Consider the following 9,734-nt stretch of genomic DNA (forward strand, 5'->3'; position numbering starts at 1 on the left):
AAGACGGCGTTGTGGTAGAAACCTGTTTCCAAGTTATTAATCTATCTATAAAAATGTGAAATATTCAAGAGGATTTTGAGGGGGATACAAGAAGTGTCACAAATCAACCACAAGGAAGAAGTGCCAAAAGAAAAAACAAGAAAACCACCAGCAGATGCAAAACCATGATGCAGTCCGTGTAGTGAGGGTGGAACTCTTAAATACCCATGTCTAGCCAACTGTTACATAACAAGAGTGCAATAGATTTAAGATTGCAACCTTTGGTATTCAAATATTCAGAGATGGTTATTTGGCATTTAGTTTCTACACAAAAGGAACAACAAACAAACAGCTCATTCCCACCCCTCCCTCACAGAGCGTCCTCACACAGCAGCATGGAACCCAGGGGAGCCCCAGGACAGAGGGAGCACCTGAGGCCGGGTCACCTGTCGCATCCTGTCCCATCCTCTGAGGACGTGTGAAAGTGGACGGCGCCGTGACCTCCCATGTGACCTGTGTGTGACTGCCCTTCCCTGACGCACGGCTGTCTGCGAGCCGAGCAAACAATAAGCCACCAGCACACACTACAATAAACAATAACAACAATCTGTAGCACATGCTAAAGCTATTAGACGCATCCGATGAGCCCCAGTGGGCAGTTTGATGCCTGGTATGTCAACAATGTGTGACGTGCGTTGTCCGCCTGCAGTGGAGGTGCAGGCGGGTTCACGGGGGGGGGGGGGGGGGGGGGGGGCGTCTTATTTCCAGTGCTACTGTTGGAAAACAACAGACAATAAGACGGAGTTCTTCTCTCGTAACTGAATAACAATGCTTGTATAACATGTGGTGGAAGGTTATCAGGCAAAGTGTTGTCTAATAACTGGAATTTCTTGCCTTTGACTAATGAGCTCTATTAGCTGTAAACTGATATAATATCATCGTCTACATTTTTCTTTCGTATTTTCAGAAGTGGTTTGAATCTCTCATAAACAATATATGGTGGATTTATTGACACTGATACAAAATCCATATATATATGAAACAGCTGATCACACTTTTACCACCATACTCTGACTGTAGAAGTCTTTCTAACAGTCACGATTTCATTCTCAATATGTTCTGAGTTTAGCTGACCATTCTCTTTTCCCATTCGTCATAGTTTTGAATGAGTATCTGTGATGACAAGTGTTTTTCACTTGTATCTTGAAATCGTGCAGTTATTATCTCCTTATCTTGAAACATCACATGTGCTTGTGAACAAAGACACTTCCAAAACCAATCCTATTCTGGGACATTACTGTGGTCTTTTCATTGGTTTAAAGTGGGCGTGACTCGTGGTGTTTAGGTCACATAATGAATTTCTCTGACCCAATCAGGATTGATGCAACCAGCATCAGATGGCAGCAGTTTGCATTCTTTTTGTTTTGTTGCCAGGTCGATGTCCACGAAATCCAGTGAATCCACACAGGCACGTATCTGATGATTGGTGTGAAATCCTCAATCGTTATTGCTATTACTTTCTTTTATTTACCCCAAAACGTTATCGTTTGCTTGTCGCTTAGAGAAATAAGATTGTTTTTGAGCTTCTCCGATTTCAGAAGCTGTAAGTACTGAAGTGGCAGAATCAGTGCTTCATTGTTTAAAACTACAAGCTGCCACAGCTACACACGCAGAGTTGGTGAAGCTGCAAAAATAACACTTGTCACCTAAAACCAAACTTTGTCGTACAGAGCTTTTCAAACAGTTGAAAAGCTAACTGGCCAAACTAAAATAATCTATAACCAGGGGGGGGGGGGACACTAAAATGGCACAGAAAAATAATATTCTAATTAAACATTGATAGGGTCGAGATGGTGAAATAAAAGCAAGCAGGAAAATGTGATAAATAACAAACACCATTCGAACATGATTTCTGAATAGATTCACTTTGAATAGATTCACTTCACACATTTGCAGATATTAGTTTTCGTTTGCTAGTTTGTTATACACCAATTTAACAACCATAAACACAGAGAATTGTGCCTTTTGTTGTTGCATTGCTTTTCCCTATAAGACTTCATCTGTACTGTTATAAATAACAGATTTCTGATCATGAGATTATTGTCAAATCAGAAACCACCATGTTCTCTGTCGAGGTCGATTCCTCGCAGTTCATGTTTGTTTCTCAACACTCTCAGATTTCTGTGAGTTGGAGACTAAATGGAATGAGCGTGATTCATTCCTCTTTCTCTCTGTGGTTGCATGTTAGGGAGAAACAACACGAAGCCAAACAGCGATGACTGATTCTCTGCTTGGCATGTTGGCTAAAAGAAAATGTTTACAGAAGGGTGGAGCGAGCCCTTAACGCAACACCGAGGCCTTATCTTGTTTCTGTAGAACTTCTGCCACCGTGTAGTCTGTGTGGATACTGTTAGATGTCGGAGATAAGATGGATCTGAGGTCAGTCTGCGGGAGAGCGGCGCTTTAATGCGTTGCTGGAAATAGTTTACCTGAACCAAGGGTGAGGGAGCCAAGCCTACGTGGAAACCCCAAGAAATGATCTGAACTAAATTCAACAAGAACAAATGAAATACAGGATATTAGTGTAGACAAGTTGGTGTTAAAGTTGCACAAACCAGTAGCGCGCCCCATTAACCAGAGTTAGCATAGCTATTTTGAAAGTGCATTAAAATATGTCAAATAAGAAGCAGCATTGAAATGTTTAGCCAGAAGTAATGAATAATGGTTGAAATGAGTATCGACCTAAGCTCGCTAAAAGCATGATGTAATTGATATAATTAAATTTAGAAAGGTACTAATAAGTCAGCTAAACAAACATTTGTTAGTTAAACATATGAATAAGAAGTAAGTATTAGAGAAAGTAATGAATCAATGGTTGAAAGAGGTAAACATCTTGATATGAATCATTAAAATACTTCAATAAAAGATTGAAGTAGTTCAGAGAAACATAAATAAACACTTGTCAATGGATAGTAGTTAAAAGTAACAGTGGAAAAAGTGGAAACGCTTCGCTGAGTAATGAACATTGAAGAAGCCTAAAGTAACTGATAAAGTTAAACTTTTGTTAATATGGCTAAAAACAGTCGAGCTAACTAAAAGTAACTATCGCAGTTGAAATAGCTTGAAAAAGAATTAGTTGTCTATTAGTTAATAGATTTTACTATACAAGGTAACAGGCAGATAATAAACTGTGGAATAGAAGTGAAAAATATTTGAATTTAAAGTGACATTACCTGATAATAGTCTGATAAAAGTGGTGGATTGAAGAAAGTAAACTGGCATAAACTGTCAAAACAGTTAAAGGCTATGGACTTGGTTAGCTGATTAAACAGTTAACATAATATCTATTACAAACGTGTCAAATCATGATACTACTAAAGAGTAATTTACAGGCTAAGTATAATATGTACGTAGCTGGAAGGCTGAATATCGAGATAGAAAGAAATCAAAGTTCTGCATTAAAAGGCGTCAGTAGTATGAAGACAAAAATTGACTGACACCTCAAACACTAAGGAAATAAATTGAACTAACTTCCAGTCTATCAATAGAAGAACATTCTTCAGAGCGTATTGGAAGGGAGCTCGTCTGACACGATGTGGGGTGACGTCAGCCCAAAGGAAAAGGTTTTGAGGATCACAGCTGAAAGACACGTTGGATACCAGTGTCCTGCAAATGTTTATTTAAATGCTTTGTGATGTGTGCATGAAAATATAATACCTCACAGCTGGGTAACGGCTGCGACTGTTAGGAAGCACATTGAATAACACAAAGAAAAAAAAAAGTGAGTCGCGTCCTCCGGCCAGTGAATGTTTGCCTTTGGGAGCTTGTTGCAGAAATTGTTGTTTGAAAATTCACCGTCCAGCAGCGTGCAGCGTCCAACAGGCTTCATGTTCCTGAGATCAAACCCGTCTAGATTACAGTCCTGCAGCCAAGCTTTCAACAAACAAAGGAAATGGCACATTACACCATCCCTCTCTCTGAAAAGTCGTGTCGGAGAAAGAGAGAAAAAAAAAAAAACCCTCTCAGTTATTTCACAAATACGAGTTTATTTGAACTGCGGACAAAGAAAAATGAAGGGCCTTTTTTTTCAGGGCTTGCACTCCATATGACAGCAATTTTGGGGGTATTGTGTATTTTGGCCCAAGCGTGTGGTCTATGATAGATGACAGGAGAGAAAATCACGAACCGCTGGCTCGAGCACAGACATGCAAATTGCTTTCAGCTGATTGCCGTATTCTGCTTGATATTTATCAAGTCCATTACAGTATGCCTCTTAATTTACAGCCAGGAAGCAGCTGATCAATTCCACCAAAGAAAAGAGGGAGGAAGAGAGATGTTTTTTTGTTTTTTTTCCTCCATTGAGTACAAAAGTGGCCGGCGAGCACTGTGAAATTAAGTGTATCCTCAAATGCATCTTGTTTTACCACATCAACACAGACGACATCCAGAAATACAGATGTCTCACGTTGATCCCCAATTCACACTGGTGTCAGTCTCTTCTGAAACTACAGAATTCATCGTCTTGGCTTATTCATAAAGAAGATTTATTTTTAAATGAATGTGAATTGACAGGCCGTCTTGTCCTATCAGGTTCTTCAGCGTGGACCTTTGATTTTTGTTAAATATCAGTTTTTTTCATTTGCTTCATTCATGAAATCAGATCGGTTGAATGTATTTGTGTTTACAGACAATTAGAAGCGTCACAATAATAATGATTTAATCAGCTCTGTGATTTAAAAGCACTTTAGCAACATCAAAACAATAATGCAAAGACGGTTCCCTTTCATGAGCAGAGGAGATTGTTGTGGGGCTGTGTGATTCAGTCTTGTCCTGATCAGCGTCCAGCTCTGTGCCTCGGCTCTCGTTGTGCTGCAGGACTCGGGTCAGTGTCAGAGATCAGCTACTTACCCAATCAGGTAACAACATCCAGAAGGAAAATTACTTCCTTCCGACCACTTGCACTCACCTGCAGTGACACGGAGCAATCAGAGGTGAGCGGGGGCTCCTAATCACGGAAACCCCTTTAGGTCAGCCAACCCCCCCCCCCCCCCCCCCTCCGGCCCACCCAGCCTCCTACAGCACCTCCTCCCCCAACAGGCCAGCTCAGGGTTCAAGTGTTTAAACTGTCACATCAAATAGGCTCAACGTGGAGATTTACTTGAGCAGGACACGTTGTGTGTTTAGTTTGATGCCGACTGCAATATCCTGGCGCTCTGTTGATCCTAGCAGCTTCGAGCACGGAGCAGCACGGTCGAGGTCGAGGAAACGTGGCTGGTGCCGGGCACGCTCATGCTCCGGCCGGCCGGGGGAAGTGTGGAAGGTGGGACAGGAAACAGAGGGGTGTTTTAGCCAAGAGCCCTGGAAAGGATCTACATCCCGAAGCACAAGCAGGGCTCCCTCAGTGTTTGTTTGGACAAGAGTACCTCTGGTCATCGGCCATATTGTGCAAGAGAGTGTGATAGGGGTGAGACGCTTTGGACAGAGACCGGGGGGGTGCAGTTTAGATTTATGTTGTGGTCAGTGTGTCTGTTTGAATAGAACCCGTGTTTGTGTTTCATGCACCCTGAACTTCTGATGTGCCGGACCCTGCCTGCTTGAAACACTCAAAATGTGGTCAGTGTGCAGAGTGACTACATTACAGTAAGAGGACTCTGTGTTTTCCTACAGTGAACTGAGCCAGGGCTCTGACAGCTGCTGGATGAGTCCAGCTCCCCCCCCCCCCCCCCCCCCCGCCCCCCCCATTTGCAGCATGTAGTGTACCTCTGAGGACTGTGAACAACTAAACCCAGCTCACAGTACTATATCTGGGTAATGATAATCTACAGTATAAGTGTTTTAGTTATTGGGAAAAAATACAGACTCAAAGTACTATCAGAATATTCAAGGATTGTATATCGACGTTAATTGGGTCCAAGTTATTTGAGTTATCATTGTGTAGATACGTATATGGTATATTGATCCATTGTATTTTATTTGATTATGATATGTTTATAAATTATTCATCTCCAAGTAAATATGACATGAATCTGACAAATCATCAACTGTAAGCTCCATAGGGGGCACTGTGGAGTCAGATGTCACTTCCCTGTGTTACAATGTGCAACACTTTTCACATTCCACCATGGACTGTAGAGAAAGATGAGCGACATGACGGTGAAAAGTGAAGCCAAAGCAACTTGATTGCCCCCTGGTGGCAGACTGCAGTATAGGTCATAGACCCCACCTCCTCCTCGTTAGACGAATGGAAATAGATCAAACCCAAAAGTCTGTCCTCCTCTTCAATCAGCTGCTTCTTCTAACAAATGAAAGCTGGTGGGTTGTGTTCAGGCCTCGCCGCTGTGTGGCTCTGTCAGAACCCCCTCTGAGACACCGCATGATGACCTCGCCTGCACGCCCGTCGCCCTCTCCGTCAGTTGGACCGGCTTGTTCCACGAGTGGACAGGAAGTCTGCTAATCTGTAACCCGACCCGGTGGAAGGAAGAAGTCAGAAAACCAGCCTTCAGTGCTTTCACCAGTCGTATTCATCACCAGAGCCGGGCCGAGGCTCATTTGGAGCGGGAGCGCGGCTTAACTAAACATCTTCTCCATAAAATAAATGCTTCCAGGTTACTCCCAGTCCAGGTTCCACTCAGAGGAGCATCTGATCTCAATTATCAGGAATGCTATAGGAAGCATTGAGCCTCGGCCTGCATGGCAGACCGTGACAGCCGGCAGTACATCGACAAGCCCTGTGTGGACACGAGTCCTTTTCAGGCACTTGTAAGGCGGGAAATGATGATTTGATAATTAGTTCCTGATGCGTCCCATTCTTTTTCATATCAATCATGTCTGGGAAACAGAATGTAATTCACACACAGTTTGCTGTTTGAAGCTGCGGCTCGGTCGCCCGTTATTACACTGAACGTCCAGTGGAGAATGACTGGATGCCCACAGTCTTGAAACTATGGGAAAATACAGCAGATCAAGGCAAAGCACTGAAAGGGGAAAAAAACTGACACTAATGTATATGTTTCAAAATGAATTTCTAGTGAAACTATCTTTGAGTTTACTGATGTAGTTTCCATGAGCGTTTATTTTTTTCGGTTGAAACATGCCAACATTTCCCAAAGGGCCTGGATTTAAGTTGGAGGAATAAAAAATTAGAGCCTCATTTGGGTTTTACTTTGGTTCAGAAGCTGAGTAAATTGAAGATTTAAAGAAGCCTCAATGTTTTAAGGTTTAAGATTTGTTCAATGTTCTGTCTAAATTCTATAAAAAAAATGGGTTTCACTTTGTTTTCTACTGGGAACATGTTGTGTTTTGTATATCACTCAAAGTTCCCTGGTTCCAGATTAAATATCTGACATCAATGAATTTAAACTTCCAAGTGTCACAGTGAAACTCCCTGAAAGGTTGAACCCGTTATTAAGAGCCACAGAGTGAGACTCTTGCACATAGATTGTAAATAAAAATGGACGACAGGAATCTATAGTATATATGGAAATTAGGAGTATACTAAATTCAAAATTGCATTGAAGTAAAAGTATGTGAGCATTACTGAAAAGATGTACTTCAAGTATAAAAGTGAAACTACTCTGTCAGTGTTGTTTTTTATAAAACTAAAGTATTGTCCTACTACATAGGTTCAGTAGTATCTTCAACAAGCTTCATTGCGATGATGCAAATGAATTTCCACTTATTTTGGATTCAATTTAGTGGTTTAATGATTATTATGTTTACAAAATGAATCAATCTTTAAAGTTGACAATAAACTGAAAGTAGCTAAAACACGAGCTATGGGGCAGTGTAGAGGCAGTGTTATTCCTTTAAACCATACACCAATGAAAACACTGTAGATAAAGATGGACATGACAGCTCCCGAAAGTGAAACCAAATCACCTGGATGGCCCCCTGGTGGCTGGCTGCAGTATTGGTCATAAACCCTGCCTCCTCCATGTTAGTGGAGATGGACCAAACAAAAACAAACAAATACACGTTAGATCAAATGTTCGTCACTCTGACCCCACAACATGTCTTTGAACCAAAATATATGTTGGCTCTTATACACAGTTTCAAAATTAAATATTTTTACATTTTCAACAGTTTCAGGGCATTATTAGCTCAGATGATATATTTCACTCCGTCATTTGGAGGGAGACGATGTCCAGGATAGTTTTAGGAGTGTATATTTACAGAAGAAGCAGCTGCATCGTCTCTTGCTCTTTAAGAAAACCCTGTGAGACGTCCTGACCAAAATTGGCAGACGATGCAATCTAGTCTGAGAGTGACAAGAGGGCTGAGCTCATCTGGTTTTAATCTGAGGACCACGACACACACCGTCCTTTCCCTGAAGATGACAGGATCAGAAAAGAAACCTTATTGCTGCAGTTGTGGTTTGTGGCTGTAGAGACAAACTAGCTGCCGAAATTTCATCAGAAATTATGATGTCAGAGAGACGAGGAGGGAGAAAGCTGGAATACGAGACTCGAAAAATGTGATGAGCAATGTAACTGGAATTAGAAGGGCACTGGTACAAATGACTTATAATGGCATTCTGAGCGGTTTTAACTTCAAAAACGTATTCGGTGAAGCTTCAAAGAGAAACGCAGCAATTTTAGGAGAATTGGTCGAACACGTTTCGATCGAGATTGAACTTTATCTCCATGAGGACACTGCAGACAAGCTGCAGAGTCTTTAAATTGCTCCAGTGTGCAGGAAATGACTCAGGAGAGTTACTTCAACAGGCAAAAATCTCACAAGGCTCTGGTTCAGATAATCTCTCTATACCAGGTCCTGGAAACTCAGCTGCATTTTTCATAATGAATCTCTTCAATTGCAAACAAGCACAGTTTTTACATTTAATTTCCCCCTTTTCAAATCAGACCAAGCACTGAGCAGTGCCAGTGTTTGTGTGTGTTACTCCTGTGATGGATTGCTGACCTCTGCAGGGGTTTCCCAGCCTCCTCCTCTTCTTCACATGAGCAGACAGTGAGGAAGCTGCTGACGTCTTCAAAAAGCAAAAAAATTTGAATCTACCACAAGTTATTTAGATCTATAAGAAACCAGTTTAATACATGTAATTTAGATTGTGTATTTTGAGTAATTGTGTACCAATAAAGACAATATCAGGTCTGGCTATGATGGTCCCTGCATCATCCATCTTGTGCCTCCTCTTTTCATTATAACTCATACTTTGAATTACTTAAGATTGTAGAAGGGGGTATTATTCCATTCTCTCCTATTTCAAATAATCAATTGATCGATTTAATTGTTTTCTTTAATCATGATTGATTAGAGTTTAAACCCAAAGATTGATCTAATATCATAGAAAACTGTCAAACTGTTTGAAAGTTGCATTTCAGAAGCTTGTCACGTATTTCAATGATTTAAAAAGAAAACTCTGGTTTATGGAGAGCCTCCTCAAAACAGAATCATATCTCGTTAATAACTGCAAGAGACACAAAGATGTTCTTCTCTTATTTACCAGCAGGCAGAGCTAGAGCGCTGTGAAGTTTTTCCCTGGAGCATCTTCTGTGTTTTTGTTTCCTGTCACTCTAATAATTTGAATGACCTTTAAAAAACAATTATCTTTATTATTTTAACAGCTAAATATTTTTTTGTACAAAATAATAATTTTGAATAATTTATCTTGTAAACTTTGGTAAATGATGATCAGATTAAAATGATTTGATGACAACTGAATTTACTTTAAGTCTAGACATGAAAGAGGAAGTAGAGGAAATAGAGTTTCCACCCCTTTTCAAAAGCTGACTGTA

Source organism: Platichthys flesus, chromosome 3 (assembly GCF_949316205.1).
Source record: "Platichthys flesus chromosome 3, fPlaFle2.1, whole genome shotgun sequence".
Lineage (NCBI taxonomy): Eukaryota > Metazoa > Chordata > Actinopteri > Pleuronectiformes > Pleuronectidae > Platichthys > Platichthys flesus.